The following is a 17,322-nucleotide window of genomic DNA, read 5'->3' as shown; positions in this document are numbered from 1 at the left end:
CAAAAATCACATGATCGTCTCAATAGATGCAGAAAAGGCGTGTGATAAAATTCATCTTCCCTTCATGATAAAACTGAATAAACTGAGGAGAGAAGGAACATATTTCAACATAATAAAGGCCATTGAGAACAAGCCAACAGGTAACATCATAGTGAATGGGGAAAACCTGAGATTTTTCTCAAATATGGCAGAAGACAAACACACCCACTTTTACTTCTTTTATTCAATATAGTGATAGGAATCCTAGCCACTGTAAGAATAAAAGGCATACAAATTGGAAAGGAAGAAGTCAAACTGCCACAGTTTGCAGGTGATGTGATCTTATAAGTAGATAACTGTAAATATTCCACAGAGAATCTATTTGAACTATGACAAATTCAGTAAATTTGCAGAACACAGTCATTGTTCAAAAATCCATACTGTTGTTCAACACCAATAGTGAATCATGTGATTATCTGAGAAAGATATGAATAAAGCAATTCCTTTTTGAATAACTACCAAAAAAAGGCCTAGGAGTAAATTTTTAACCAAAAGGTCAAAGTATCTCCAGTGACAACTACAAATCAGGGGCCAGTGCTGTGGCATAGCAGGTAAAGCCGCTGCCTGCAGTGCCAGCATCCCACATGGGCGTTGGTTCTAGTCCTGGCTGCTCCACTTCTGATCCAGCTCTCTGCTGTGGCCTGGGAAAGCAGTAGAAGATGGCCCAAGTCCTTGGGCCCCTGCGCCCATGTGGGAGACCCAGAATTTGTGGCCATCTGGGGAGTGAACCAGCAGATGAAACCCTCTCTCTCTCTCTCTCTCTCTCTGCCTCTATCTCTCTATAACTCTGCCTTTCAAATAAATAAATAAATATTTTTTAAAAAACTACAAATCATTGATGAAATAAATTAAAGGGGATACAAAGAAAAGGAAAGATATCTCTTGTTCATGGATTAGAAGAACAAATATCATAAAAATGTCCATACTATTCAAAGTGACTTACAGAGTGAATGCAATCCCTATCAAAATCCCAATGACATTTTTCACAGAACCAGAAAAAAATAATCTACTAAACTTTGGACGGAACCTCAGAAAAATCCTGAATACTCAAAGCAATCTTGAGCAAAAAGTACAATGCAGGTGCTATTATGCTACTTGATTTTAAAATATATTACAGAGGGCTGGTGCTGTGGCATAGCAGGTTCATCTGCCATCTGCAGCACCGGCATCCCACATGAGTGCTGGTTTGAGTCTCAGCTGCTCCACTTCCAACCCAACTACCTGATAATGTGCCTGGGAAAGCCAAGTGCTTGGGCCTCTGCACATCATGGGAGACCTGGATTCCTGGCTCTTGGCTTTTGTCTGGCCCAACACTGGTCACTGCAGCCATGTGGGGGAGTGAATCAGCACATGGAAGATCTGTCTCAGTCTCTCACTCTCTGTAACTCTTTTCTCTTTGTCATTCTGACTTTCAAATATATACGTCACAGCACTGGCCCCTGAGAACTGCTCTTTGACAAGGGTGCTATGGACACGTACTGGTAAGAAGACAGTCTTGTCAATAAATGGTGCTGGAAAAACTGGATATTCACATGCAGAATAATGCAACTAGACCCTAAGCCCTCACCATTTATAAACATCAACTCAAAATGGACTAAAGACTTCCATGTAAGACCTAAAGCTGTGAAACTACTAGAAGAAAAAATAGGGTAGCTGCTTCAGGACATTGGAATCCACAGGATTTTTTTGGATCTGACCTCCAAAGCACAGGAAACAAAATCAAAAATAGGCAAATGGGATCTCATCAAACTAAAGAGCCTTTGTGTAGTGAAGAAAGCAGTCAAGAGACGGCAGATACAACTTACAGAAAGAAAGACAATATTTGCAAGTTATACATCTGAGAAAGGGTTAATAAGCAGACTCCATAAGCAACACAACTGAATAGCAAAAGGAGATAATGCAATTAAACATGGGCCAAGTTGTTTTTAGATGTTATCTTTAAAACTTTTATGTACTTATTTATTTGAAAGGCAGAGACAGACACATAGAAGGTGGAGGAGAGAGCGAGAAAAAGGAAGAGAGCAAGAAAGAGGAAGAAAGAGAGAGAGAGAGAGAGAGAGAGAGAGGGAGAGAGAGAGAGAGAATATTCTCCACCCACTGATTCAAGAGTGAAATGCCTGCAATGGTTGGGGCAGGCCAGGCTGAGACCATGAGCTGGATGGTAGGAATGAGAAAATTTGGGCCATCACCTACTTTCTCCAAGGGTACATATTGGCAAGAGGTTGGAATTGGGGGCAGAGCCAAGACTTGAACTTAGAAACCCCAATATGGAATACTGGCATGCCAAGTGACAGCTTAACTGCTCTACCAAGCACTTGCTCTCTGGGCAGTAGATTTATATATTTTTAAAATCTTGCTGGCGCCACGGCTCAACAGGCTAATCCTCCACCTTGCGGCGCCAGCACACCGGGTTCTAGTCCCGGTCGGGGCACCGATCCTGTCCCGGTTGCCTCTCTTCCAGGTCAGCTCTCTGCTGTGGCCAGGGAGTGCAGTGGACGATGGCCCAAGTGCTTGGGCCCTGCACCCCATGGGAGACCAGGAGAAGCACTTGGCTCCTGCCATCGGATCAGTGCGGTGCGCCGGCTGCAGTGCGCCTACCGCGGCGGCCATTGGAGGGTGAACCAACGGCAAAAGGAAGACCTTTCTCTCTTTCTCTCTCTCTCTCACTGTCCACTCTGTCTGTCAAAAAAAAAAAAAATCTGGATTTATTTACTTGAGAGGTAGAGTTACAGAGAGAAGAAGATACAGAGAGAGTGAAAGAGGTCTTCTATCTGCTGGTTCACTCCCCAAAATGGCCACAACGGCTAGTGCTGTGCCAGACCCAAGCCAGGAGCCAGGAGCTTCTTCTGGGTCTCCCACATGGGTGAGAGGGGCTCAAGGACTTGAACCATCTTCTGTATTAGCAGGAAGTTAAACTGGAAGTGGAGCAGCTGGAACTTCAATTGGTGCCCATGTGGGATGTGGGCACTGCAGGCCATGGCTTTAACCCATCACTCCACAGTGCTGGTCCCTGGGCAGTAGATTTAAACAGACAACTTTTGGGGTTGGCGCCGTGGCTTACTTGGTTAATCCTCCACCTGCAGAACCAGCATCCTATTAGGCTCTGGGTTCTAGTCCTGGTTGCTCCTCTTCCAGTCCAGCTCTCTACTGTGGCCCAGGAAGGCAATGGAGGATGGCCCAAGTGCTTGGGCCCCTGTGCCCACATGGGAGACCAGGAAGAGAAGCACCTGGCTCCTGGCTTCGGATCGGTGCAGCGCCGACTGTAGCGGTCATTTGGGGAGTGAACCCGTGGAAGAAAGACCTTTCTCTCTGTCTCTCTCTCTCACTGTCTATAGCTCTACCTGTTAAATAAAAAAAAAAAATAGACAACTTTCAAAAGAAGACACACAAATGGACAACAGGTACATGAAAAAATGTGCAGCATCAGTAATCAGGGAAATGCAAATCAAAACCATAATGAAATGCCATCACACCTAATTAGAATGGCTATTTTAGGTATACAGATGATAATAGATAAATAGATAGATAGATATAGATAACAAATATTGGTGGGGACATGGAGCAAAGGGAACCCTTGTGCACAGATTGTGGGAATGTAAACTAATGCAGCGATTGTAACGATTCAGAAACAATCAAGAAGAACTACTGCATCATCCCACAATTTCACTCCTGGGCATAAGCATCTAAGGGAGAGGAAAGCAGTCTGTCGAGGAGACACCTGTACTCCCCTGTTTACTGCAGCACTATTCACAGTAGCTGAGAAATGGAAAGGACCTAAGAGCTCATCCACTAATGAGTGGTTAAAGAAAATGTGGTACACACAGGTATTTACCCTGTTGGACATTATGCAACGTATTCATGCATTGGAACATCACACACAGTATCCTGTAATATATACAATGCTCATGTTTCTGTTAAAAAAAATCAAGAGGTAATAATGGAAAAAAGTATCAGGAAGTAATAACTAAAGATTGTTAAATTTGGGATTGTTACAGATTGTCTCAATGGTTCCTCCATATTGAATGATAATTATGAAGGCTTATCTCGGGCAGTGAATCCATGCAGTGATCCAAGTGTTGAGAAACAGCCAAGCACCCTTAAGTCAGGGAGAGAAAGCATGCCAAGCCAAGATCTATGAGGATTTCCCCAGTTTTACTTTGTCCAGGAGTTCTGGTCCTGCGTATGGAGGGACACAAGGTGTTTACCCAGTGGCTGTTCGCAGGCTTCCTCCCTACCACTGGAAGCCCTGCTTGCACTAACTGGTCTCATTACTGCACTGCTGTGTTTGCCCCAAATTCTTTACCTGTGGGTCATGGACTTGTGACTTTAAGGTGGCTCTCCCTCTGGCCCCTGAGAGCATGCTGAAGGCTTCCACGAGTATTGTGTTCATGTTTGGGGTCCTCAAATCCCATGGTTTTGCCTTCTCACTTCCCAAGGCTGCCAGTCACCTGTCTGAGAAGTCTTCTTTGACATTAGTGGATATAAAACATAGTTTCTTTCTTCTAAGAATGGATGCTAATATTAACAGTCTGTCACACACACACACACATATGAAAAATGTAACAGTACATGTTTTTGACAGGTGTGCCCAGGCATAACCAATTAGCGTGAAGAATGCTGAAGGTCAAGGTTCAGGAACTGTTAGACTTTAGAATTATTTAGTATAACAATTCTCATGCAGGACTTGGTAAGTGACTAAAAATAGCTGCCAAATATTCATTCTAATTACAGGTATTACTGCAATCTTCCTATATTTCCTGTGCTATTCTAATTCCTTTGAGTAATGTTTGATTTTCCCAAGCCTACTTTGCGTTTCATGCTGTTATCATTTTATTTATAAATGAGGAAACTGAATTCGGAGAGATGAAAGCAACTTGTCCAAAGTTATATCGCTGGGAAGTGGTGAGAGCAGGATTCAAATCTGAATGTTCTGACTCAAATCTCATACACCAAGCCATTAATCCAAAACGTTTTGTTCCCTGGTACCCAATATAGCTTTCTGTGAGATGGAAAGGCTCTAGATCTATGGCCTCAAGCCTTGGTGCTCTGCAGCCCCACGTCTGAGAAAAATCAGGTTACTGTTAGAAACCTGAGGGAAGCAAACAACGTTATGGTCTGCCTTAACTCTTCAAGTCTCAATATTCTCTCATCTGTAAAGTGGGGAAATGGTATTTTTTTTTTTTTTTTTTTTTGACAGGCAGAGTAGACGGTGAGAGAGAGAGACAGAGAGAAAGGTCTTCCTTTTGCCATTGGTTCACCCTCCAATGGCCGCCGCGGTAGGCGCACTGCAGCCGGCGCACCGCACTGATCGGAAGGCAGGAGCCAGGTGCTTCTCCTGGTCTCCCATGCGGGTGCAGGGCCCAAGCACTTGGGCCATCGTCCACTGCACTCCCGGGCCACAGCAGAGAGCTGGCCTGGAAGAGGAGCAACCGGGACAGAATCCGGTGCCCCGACCGGGACTAGAACCCCGTGTGCCGGCGCCACAAGGCGGAGGATTAGCCAATTGAGCCGTGGCGCCGGCCAGAGGAAATGGTATTTTGACATAGAGACGTCATCCCCATAAATCTAGGAGTAAAATGCCAGACACATAATAAAGTAATTGATACATTTGAGAATATCATAATAAAAACTGAGAATTAGAAAACACTTCAAGATTTCATTCTGTTTTTATCCCTGAAGCAGTGAGATCTTGCAAAAGATGAATGAAGTCCTTGAGGATCTAAAAATAGCCGTGAGTTTCTGTCTGGATTTGATGTCCCTCGTTTGAAATGTAAAAATGTTCATCCTGAAGACAAGTCACAAATTCCCTACGCTGCTGACAGCCCAAGTTCATTTCCACCTTCTGGGATGTCCTCCTGTTGCTTCCGCTGCTGAATGCTGGTCACTCCCTGTTCTCTTTTCCCAAATACCACCTGTTTCACGTCCCCAGATATCATCTGATCTTTTAAATGAATTTCCTCACACTGAAGCAGGCTCACTGGAATCCTCCACTTGAGTGCTATTTAAAACATGGAAGATGCAGACAAAGGAAAGTAAAAATATAACAAGAAACAAAAGAGAAAATGTTGTCATGTCTTTAAAGTTTAGAGGCAGGTGCCAGCACCGCCGTAGCTCAATAGGCTAATCCTCCGCCTGCGGTGCCGGCACACTGGGTTCTAGTCCCGGTTGGGGCACCGGATTCTGTCCCAGTTGCTCCTCTTCCAGTCCAGCTCTCTGCTGTGGCCCGGGGAAGGCAGTGGGGGATGGCCCAAGTCCTTGGGCCCTGCACCTGCATGGGAGACCAGGAGAAGCACCTGGCTCCTGGCTTTGGATCAGTGCGGTGCGCCGGCTGCAGCGGCCATTGCGGGCTGAACCAACGGAAGGAAGACCTTTCTCTCTGTCTCTCTCTCTCTCACTGTCCACTAGTCATGCATATCTAGTCCATCTCATGGCCACACTTAGTTGGAAGGAGGAAAGGAAGTGCAGGTTTTAGCTGGGTGACTATTTAATGTTAAGAAACGGAGAACTGATACCTCAGAGTTGCCCCATCTGGGCTGGAGGTATGGGAGCTAGCCATGTGGGATTAGTTTTCAATTCTGTTACAGCATCCCAATGAAGATGAATAATGCTTCATTTTTCATGTGGACATACAGAAGGGAGAGCAACAAACTGTATCATCACTCAACTCCCTCCCCAGTACACTCACACGATTTCTTGATATGCAAGAGTCCTTCAAAAAGTTCATGGAATTATAAGGTAAATTTACATTGGTGCAAAAAGTTTGAAATCCATGCATAATAGGAAATCTTCAAAAACTTCACAGGAAATGCTTATTGGGGAAAAAAAAACTTCATGGACTTAAAAAAAGTTGGCACCAACATAAACAAATCTTTTAATTCCATTTTTCATGAACTTTTTGGAGTGCCCTGGTATATATGTATATTCCTCTGTGACATAGCGGTATGGTAAACTTTGTGATTTCACAGACCATGTTGTAGGTTTTTGTGTATATCCATTGAAGCACCCAGGATTTAGTTAACACCACGGTGAATGGAGCTCCTACCCTTATATTCAAACCTCCTTATCAACAAGTGCTTAAGGGAGAAAGAGCTGCTAATCCCTGGGCCATTTCAGTAGTGGACAGGTGCAATCTACTGGGAGTGCTGCACATCCAGTGCTACCCTTCTCTGTGGCCGGCCGGTCATCGTTCCTTCAGGGGAAGGAGCAAGGCAACACTTGGAGCTCTTAGCCCAGGCCCATCATTGGATCCACATTCCCCCAGCACTCTGCAGTAAGGGTGAGCAGATGCTTGTCGGGATATTCATTTGAAAACAGCACTTTCGCCCACGTATGGTTTCTGAGGTGTTCCATTTCCCTGGTTATAAAATGGGGGGGGGGATGAGCGGTCAGATGCCAAAGCCCCATTCTGAATCTCAAACAAACAGAGGCTGAACTGAGACTGGCTTTGGGCACTGATTTTAGAACTGCTGTTTGCTAAAACACAGCTTTCATTTTAGCTCCCTCAACAGGTCAACATACGTGCACCATTTTTCATGAGAAATTCTCTATCACTAGCCTAATCCAGCAACTACATTTTTCAGTCTTTAGTCATGTGACAATCACTTTCAATGATTCAACCTAGTCTATTCGACCCAAAGAAAAATCAATTCAATTGAACCAAACCTATGTGTCTGCTCTACTTCAGGCACTGGGCTGGGTTTTGGGGCTACAGATGAATTTGCAACAGCCCTGTTTTTATTTTCCATTGGGACAGAGACTCAGGACCAGGTAAATAGCAATGTGTTATGGAATAGACAAGAAAGCATGTTTAAATATCCTCAAGTTCAACCCCTTTCCAGCTTCTCAGTACTTGGTCTTTTGTTACCATCTCTGCACCTGCTCTGAGAACAACATTTCATTTGGGGGGCCTGGGAATCAGGGGCTAGACCGCTCATTGATAAACAAGCTCCCATCTTTCCATATCATATCTGTAAAAGGCAGTACACTCATGATTCAAATAGCTCCTTTGTTTTTAAGCACAGATCAAGGTATAGAGCTATAGAGAATATGCATTGTGTTGCTTATAGTGTATTGCTTACTGACTGCTACCAACATGGAAAGCAGTTTGGAGATTAGAGAGAAAAAAGACTCGTTACAAAGTTGCATTTACCTGGGAACCCCAGAGTCCCAAAAAAGATGTATGAGCATTCACGTTAAAACATGCAAATTAGCTTCACCTTTACTATTGTGTAAGTGTATAGACAATTATTAATTTTTAAAAACTTAGACATTTAGATTGTTCCCATTTTTTTCACAGCTACTCACCATAATGCAATGAATAACTTTGCATTCATTTTCTTGTGCTTTTAGGTGAATTTTCCCCCTAGGGTACATGATAAATAGTATCACACGGCTTAAGAAACTGTTTTCACCTTCTCTAGATATTGCAGAGTTGATCTCTAATGGGCTGTATCAATTTAGGTACTCTTGATAATAGTTTCTTCACATCTCTGCCACTATTTGATATTGCTACTTTTAAAAAATTGCTGGTAATGTGTCTGTTGTTCTAGTTTGCATTTTTTTTCTGATTATTTGGTAACTTTGCAACATTGAAGACCTCAGAGATAGGATCATAGTACACAAAGAAGATGCCTTTTCTGGGAGGGTGACTCTGAAAGTCAAGTTTAAAGTCAACAGCTGTACAAACGTACTTCAAAGAGTTCACAGAAAACAGAATTAAAAGATAAATGAATTCTGTTTCAAAAATGTTGAAATCCGTGCCTACAAGGGGTCTTCAAAGCTCATGGAAAATGACTAGCATGAAAAGACTATGCGTGAATTTTAAAAAATTATGCCCAAATATACTTATCTTTTCATTCCACTTCCGCCACCTTTTGGAAGTACGTTCTCATATGTGCTAGGAACAGGATGGCTTTTGTCACAGTCTGAGGTCTGAATACTCTGTAGAGGTTAATTCTGTTACAATGTAAACGTTTTGAATTGCAGACCAAGAAAACTACACCTTCTCAACCTTCAATTCTGTGCTTCGCAGGAACTAGACAGTGCTATTCCTGGCTGCCATTAAGGAAGCAAGCACCCTTACAGTTGCTTACGGAGGCGTGTTCCCCTTGCTCATGATAAACAAGACAATGGAATTCTAGGGCAATCAACTTAATTCTGGAACCAAACGCTGTTGTGTGTGTTCTGTTAAAACTCCAAGGCCGCTTCACCAGAGTACCTTCCCTATAGATTCCTGCCTGCAGAGGAGGTAGGTACAGTCACACACACTCAGTAAATGTTCACGAGCGCTCCTAGCCATTTGCGGAAATATTGCTGTGGAGTGTTACTGACCGGCCAGATGGGAATCAATGCAGTGGTCATACAGTATTAGGGTACCCTGTGTGTCTGCACGTGGACCAACCACAGATCTGGTCTGGTCTGTGTCAGTATACCTCATGAGATGAAATCATTCTAGAGAAATAGTGTAAAAACAAACCTCTACAAATACCAGCTGGAACAACTGAGCCTTCCCAGAGGTCCTTGGGGGCACCTATGGACACTTGGGCTGATAATACAGGAAGATTTCCTAAGTATCCAGGTCTTCACACCAGGGATACCTCTGAGAAGGTAAGTACAGTTGTTGAGCAAGAGGGAAGACATAGAATATTCCAGAAACAGATAGTGGCAGTGGCTACATCTCTGTGACATCATTCCTAGGAGTGCAAATCAATGGAATCTTTTTCTGCTTACCTTGTTGATTTCACTGAGAAAATTGCAGCCATCTGGCAACTTCTGAAAGGAAAGAGTAGAGAACACGGTAGGTACAGCAGGAGAAATAGCTTAGCACAAGGGCTGCTACACCGGGCAGAATATCAGATTCCCAGAGGAGCTTTAAGATAAATAAACTGCTTTAAAAATCCATTGTGGCAGGTGGAATTATGTCCCCTCAGAGACACCTGCATGGAATATGTTACCTTAAGGTCTCCTCCGCAAATGTTGGGAATTCTCCAGGATGTTCTGACGGATCCAGTGTAACCACAAGGGTCCTGCAAAGGGTGGAAAAGGAGGCTCAGGGTCAGAGTAGAGGAAGAGAAGACAGAAGCAGGTCTCAGGGAGACGGCGTCATGAGCGAGGGCACGTGCACATCTCCGAGGAGCTGGCAAAGCCAGAGAGATTCTCCTTGAGCCCCGGGGGAAAAAGTGACCCCTCCCCAATCTGATTGTGTACCTTTGAGGTTTGCATGCTGTTACTGGGAGTAAAATGGTTACTACGTGGAAATGGTATGTCTATCATCTCACCCAGTTAGTGTGTGTGTGTGTGTGTGTGTGTGAAGAGCAGCTAAAATCTACTTAAGCTGCTTACTCATTTCAGATTTCTGACTTCCAGAATTGTGACAATCAGTGTGGGTGCTTTAAGCCACAAGATTTGCAATGATTTATTACAGCAGCAATAGGCAATAAACGTAGGCATTTTTATTAGATTCCATGTCACAAATCAGAAAAAAACATAAGAGGTTTTACTTTATTGCACACAGAAAAAACAGAGATGTAAAGAAAAAAATAAACCCTTACCTTCTCTATTCTCTATCTCCCTAAACTCTGTCTCCAAGAAGAGTCAAAATTAACAACCTGCTATTTATCTTTTCACAACTTTGTCTTAGGGATCAACAAGTGTTTACATGCAAGTGTGCTAACAAAAATGAACAGAGGTAGGGTGTTACGCCATTGCTTGTGACACCAACAGCCCATACAAGTGCCAGTTCCAGTCCCAGCTGCTCCACTTTAGACAGATATAGCTCCTTGCTAATGCACCTGGGAAAGCGAAGATGGCTCAAGTGCTTGGCCCCTGCACCCATGTGGGAAGCCAGGATGGAGTTCCTGGCTTCTGGCTTCAGTCTGGTCCAGCCCTGGTTGTTGAAGTCATTTGGGGAAAGAACAGGTAGATGAAAGATTTCTCTCCCACCTCCCTCTCCCATCTCTATGCCTTTTGAATACACAAATCTTGGGAGAAAAATACACAGAAGTGTTTTATAGAATGTTCTGTATTTTTTACAAAATAGCCTACAAGTAACACATTTCTGTTCTCCTGTATATGTCATAGACAACCCAGACTGATTCATATAAACCTCATTATCTCTTTACATAGCTTCTAAACAAGCCATGCAATTTATATTTTAACTTATTTGCAACCATTTTGCTATTATTGGAATTCCAGTTGTTTTTAACTTGTCATTATTGCAAACAATGCCATTGTCCCCTCACTGGTATCTGTAAATGAATCACTGGTGGCTGATTTCTATAGCCTCCTTAAAAATGTGGGATTGCTAGAATCAGAAAATATTTTTTTAAAGGACATTCTTCCATAATTCTTTCTTTAAAAAAATATTGTAATGAACATCCCTTCTGGGAATGTCTGAAGGTTTCCGTGGCTGCTTTAACTTTTTAAAATCTGTGCTCATAAGCAGCTGTTGTGGTGTAGTGGTTTAGGTCACTGCTTGGGATGCCCATATCCCATATTGAAAGCTGATTTGAGTCCCAGCTACTCTTCTTTGGATCCAACTCCCTGTTAATGTGCCTGGGAAGCAGTAGATGATGGCTCAGGTATTCCAGTCCCTGCCACCCTTGTTGGAAACCTGGATGGAGCTCTTGGCTCCTGGCTTCCGCCTAGCCCAGCTCCAGTTATCATAGTCATTTAGGGAATGAACCAGTGGATGAAGATCAATCCATCACTCTTGTTCTCTCTGGCTTTCAAATAAATAAATGAATCATTTTAAAAGAAGTCCTTACTCAGTGTGATGGATGTAAGAAGCCCTTGTGTTAATCTGCCTGTTCCTATTAGAGATAACCACCTTCACCTATGTCGGTTAGCTGTCAGGGCTTCCTCTGTGTTAAATGTTCACTCCTATCTTGTGCCCTTTCCCCCACTGTGTGTTCACTCTCACTGATTCCTAGATGTCAAAAAATATGTTTTTTTTTTTTTTTTGATCCCTCCCTGAGTAATCTGATTCAGTTAGTCTGGTTTGGGACCTTACGAGTTGATGCTGAAGCGGTCTTAATAATTCGGATGCATCCCACATCTTTTCTACTGGAAGAAGGGCACTTCAGCATTTGAGGCTTGGGTTTGCAAATAAGGAAAAGAGGCTCTGGAATTAGCCACCGATATGCACAAGTTCTTTCAAAACTTACCCTAACTTCTTAAAGAGCATGCGATGTCGGCAACCTCTTTCTAAAGTCCTTCTCACTGAGCAGATTCTACAAATGCCAGGAAATCTGATTATTTTTTTTTATTGAGTAGTTTAGTTACAGCTGCGTACATTTTCCATGAGTCTATATCCAAGGATAATCTGTGAACAAGTAAGGAATTTTGTGAGTGCCTGGCTTTAGCAGGTGGATCTTCAGAAACAAAAAAACCAAACAAACATAAAAGTGAGGGAATTTCCTTATGCACTTAGAGATGGCCCCAACTAATTCCCACGGTTGCTATTTTCCACGATTGCTTCATATGCTAGGTGGAATATCTATTCTGGTTTGCCCAGACGGTCCCAGTTTTAGGACCTGAAAAAATGCTACATTCCAGGAAACCTTTCAGTTTTGGGCAAACTGGGCTGGTTGATCCCCTGCCTAGTGCTACTACCATTGTCGCTCTGACCTGCTATGAATAGCTAACGTTCCTGAGTCTTCATGAAGACAGGCCCAGCGCTCGCAGCTCTAACTTCTCACATAACTGCTGTCCAATACACAGCAGTTCACTTTAGACATTAAGGCCCTTTGTAAGCGGCACTGCCCTCCTAACATTTTTGTCCACCAGGAAGGGCAACCGCACACATGGTTGCAGATCATTCTTCAGTCTCTATCCACACCCCTTTGAATGTGACTGGAGGCAGTCAGCCCCTCCCAAGGCTCAATTCTACTTTCCTTGCTAGTTCTGGGTTTCACCCAAGCTGAGGCTCTGGGGATTCTTGCTATGGTGCAAACCAGGGCTCACCCAGTGGACCTGGATGGGGAGAAATGTTCAGCTGCCCACTGAGTCATGGGAAATGATTGCTTGTAGTTTTAAGCCAGCCACTAGGTTTTGAGACAATTTGTTTCAAAGCGAAAAGTAAATGATCAATTTATTGATGTCTTTGATGCTTATGCAGGTGCCATAGGGACTGGATTTTTCTTTTTGGATATAAATTTCTGAAGAATACATAAAAAAGGGACTGGCATCGTGGTGCAGCAGGTTAAGCCATAGCCTGTGATGCTGGTATCCCACACTGAAAAACCAGTTCAAGTCCTGGCTGCTTTGCTTCTGATCCAGCTCCCTGATAATGTGCCTGGGAAATCAGTGAAGGATGGCCCAAGTACTTGGGCTCCTGCTACCCACATGGGAGAGGCAGATGGAGCTTTTGGCTCCTGGCCTCGGCTTGTCGCAACCATTTGGGGAAGAACCAGTGGATAAAAGACTGATATCTCTCTCTCTCTCTCTCTCTCTCGCTCTCTCTCTCTCTTTTGCTCTGCCTTTAACCAAAGATATGAAAGATCTCTACAATGAAAATCATAAAATATTTTTAAAGAAATAGAAGAAGACACAAAAATGGAAAAAATCTTCCTTATTCATAGATTGGAAGAATTAATATCATCAAAATGTCTAAACTATCCAAAGCAATTTAGAGATTCAATGGGCTGCTATAACCAAAACAACTTGGTACTGGCACAAAAATAGATACACAGAGCAATGGAACAGAATAGAAACCCCAGAAATTGACCCACACATCTACAACCAACTTTTATCTTTGACAAATGATGTAAAATCATTCTGTGGGAAAAGGACAGTCTTCAACAAATGGTGTTAGGAAAACTGGATTTCCACATGCAGAAGTTTGAAATAAGACCCTCATCTTATATCCTATGCAGAAATCAACTCACAATGGATCAAGGATCTAAACTTAAGAACTGAAACCATCAAACTAGTAGAGGAAAACATAGGAAAAATACTGCAAGACATTGGCCCAGGCAATGAATTGTTGGATAAGACACAGGAAATACATACAATAAAAGCAAAAATAGATGAATGGGATTACATCAAGATAACAAGTTTCTGCACAGCAAAAGAAACAATCAACAAAATGATGAGACAACTGACAGAATGGGAGAAAATATCTGCAAACTATGCATCTGATAAAAGATTAATATCCAGACTATAGAAGGAGCTTAAGAAAATCAACAATAGAAAGCAAACCATCCAATTAAGAAATGGGCAAAGAATATGAACAAGCATTTTTCTAATGATAAAATACATATGGCCAACAGGCATATGAAACAGCTCAGGATCACTAATAAAAACCAAATGAAGTATTATCTCACTCTGGTTAGAATGGTTATTATCAAAAACCAGAGAATAGGCTGGTGCCACGGCTCAATAGGCTAATCCTCCGCCTGCGGCGCTGGCACCCCGGGTTCTAGTACCTGTCGGGGTGCCAGATTCTGTCCCGGTTGCCCCTCTTCCAGTCCAGCTCTCTGCTGTGGCCCAGGAGTGCAGTGGAGGATGGCCCAAGTCCTTGGGCCCTGCACCTGCATGGGAGACCAGGAGAAGCACCTGGCTCCTGGCTTTGGATCAGCCCGGTGCGCCGGCCGCAGCGCGCCAGCAGCAGCCGCCATTGGAGAGTGAACCAACGGCAAAAAGGAAGACCTTTCTCTCTGTCTCTCTCTCTCACTGTCCACCCTGCCTGTCAAAAACAAAAAACAAACAAAAAAAAAACCCAAAAAACAAATAAACAAACAAACAAAAAAACCAGAGAATAATAAGTGCTGGTGAGACTGTAGAGAAAGAGGTAATTGGTGGGAATGTAAATTGCAGCAACTATCATGGAAAACAGTAAAATTTACAGGTACAGTTAGAGTGATTGATAAAGTTATGGTAAATTGATTCAAAAATTGTCTGTGAGAGAGGCCAGCACTGTGGCATAGTGGGCTGAGCCTCTGCCTGCTGGCATTCCATATGGGCACCAGTTCATGTCCTGACTGCTCCTCTTCCAATCCATCTCTCTGCTTGTGGCCTGGGAAAGCAATGGAAGATGGTCTAAGAGCTTGGGTCCCTGCACCCACAAAGGAGACCCAGAAGAGGCTCCTGGATCTGGATTAGGATTGGCTCAAGCTCCGTCTATTGCAGCCATTTGGGGAGTGAACCAGCGGATGGAAGACCTTTCTCTCTGTCTCTCCTTCTCTTTGTCTGTAACTCTGCCTCTCAAATAAATAAATAAAATCCTTAAAAAAATTATCTGTGAGGGGCAGACATTGGTGCAGTGGTTAAAGCACTGCTTGGGATGCCCATACGCCAAATCAGTGTGCTGGGCTAGAGTTCCAGTTCTCCTCCCATTTCCAACTTCCTGCTAATGCACACCCCAAAAAACAACAGGTGATGGCTCACATAGTTGGGTCCTTGACAATTTTGGGCCTCATGGCTTCAACCTGCCCAACCCTGGGTGCTACTGGCATTTGGGGAGTGAACCAGCAGATGAGAGCTCTCTCTATTTCTTTCTAATAAAAGAATAATAAATAAAAGTAAAAACTGAGATAAATAAACCTCTTTAAAAAAAATGCTTTCTGAGTGAGGCTGTGCTGCAATGGGTTAAGTATTTGCTTGCTGCAAAATGGCATCCCATACCAGAGTGCTGTTCCAGTCCTGCCTGCATGCTTCACTTGCGATCCAGCTTCCTGCTACGTGCCTGGAAGGAGACCAGAGATGACCCCAGTACCTGGGCCCCTCCCATGCATGTGGAGACCCAGATGGAGGTCAGGCTCCTGGATTCCACCTGGTCTAGCTTTGGCTGTTTTGGGCATTTGGGGAGTGAACCAAGCAGATGGAAGATCTCTCTGTCATTCTACCTTTCAGAGAAATATATTAAATTTTTTTTAAAAAAGCTTTCTTGATATAGAACTAAAACCTCATGATCTCACTTGAGCATGGGATTTGCTGGTGATTGTGTGTGAGAAGTAAGACCAGGCACTCTTGAAAGACAGCTAAAGAAGAAGCCTTAATATGGATAGACAAACATGCTTACAATGCTTTGTTTAAAAGTTCCAGTAAAATAATAGAGGAGCAGATAAATAGTCACAATTTCTAAGCCACTGAAGTGGGGAAATTTTTCCCACTGAAGTGGGGAAAAAAAATCTAAAATAATCCAATCAATCCAGTTAAAGAACAGAAACAAATAAGCAAACAAAAACTTCAGTGACTAATCTGAGCACAGTGGGTAAAGCCACTCACTGCCTGCGAAGCCAGCATCCCACATGAGCACCAGTTTGAGTCCCGGCTGCTCCACTTCTGATCCAGCTCCTTGCTAAATGCACCAGGGAAATCAGCAGAAGATGGCCCATGTACATGGGCCTCTGCAACCATATGGAAGACCTGGATGAGCTCCAGGCTCCTGGCTTTGGGTTGTCCCAGTTCTGTCCAATGTGGCCATTTGGAATGAATCAGTGGTTGTAAAATCTCTCTGTCTCTCTGTCTCTGTCTCTGTCTCTCTCTCTGTAACTCTGCCATTCAAATAAATCTTTGAGAATAACTTTATTATTCAATTTGGGATGAATTAACATCTTCATACTGTTGCAGCTTTTACTTAGGCAGATCTTTTAAAATTCCACCCCCAAAAGATGTATAGTTTCCTTTTTATAACTACTATATTTAACATTTATTCTAGGTGTGTTTGTGAAAATAATCAATCCTAGATTTTAATGACATTTTATATTAATTTTTAAATGTAGTAGGTTTTGCATATTTATCACTTTAGTAAAATTCTTAATGATTTTCAGATTTCCAGGAGCTAAGTACATAATTTTATTAATCCAAAGTAATGACAATTATTGTTTTAAATATTTATGCCTCTTATTTCTGTTTTAATTTTGATAAACAGAATGTCCAGAAAATATTTAATATTTGTGATGGAACATGCTTTTCTTTTTCTTTTTGAGTGTCAGTGGAATGTCTTTGGTCTTTCAATATCTAACACGATGTTGGCTCCAGGCCAAAGAAACACACTACTTATTCAAATTGATTACTCATCTTTAGTTAAAATTTTAAAGCATTTAAAAAAATACAAAGCACCACTGGGGCAGGCAATGTGGTGCAGCAAAGAAACAGCTGTCGGGAATACCTGCAACCCACTTCAGAAACTCACATCGGGGCCGGCACTGTGGTGTAATGGGTAGAGCCGCCGCCTGCAGTGCCGTCATCCCACATGGGCGCCAGTTCGTGTCCCGGCTGCTCCATTTCCAATCCAGCTCTCTGCTATGGCCTGGGAAAGCAGTGGAAGATGGCCCAAGT

This window comes from Lepus europaeus, chromosome 20 (assembly GCF_033115175.1).
Source record: "Lepus europaeus isolate LE1 chromosome 20, mLepTim1.pri, whole genome shotgun sequence".
NCBI classification, from domain to species: domain Eukaryota; kingdom Metazoa; phylum Chordata; class Mammalia; order Lagomorpha; family Leporidae; genus Lepus; species Lepus europaeus.
This window is presented reverse-complemented; position numbering follows the sequence as displayed.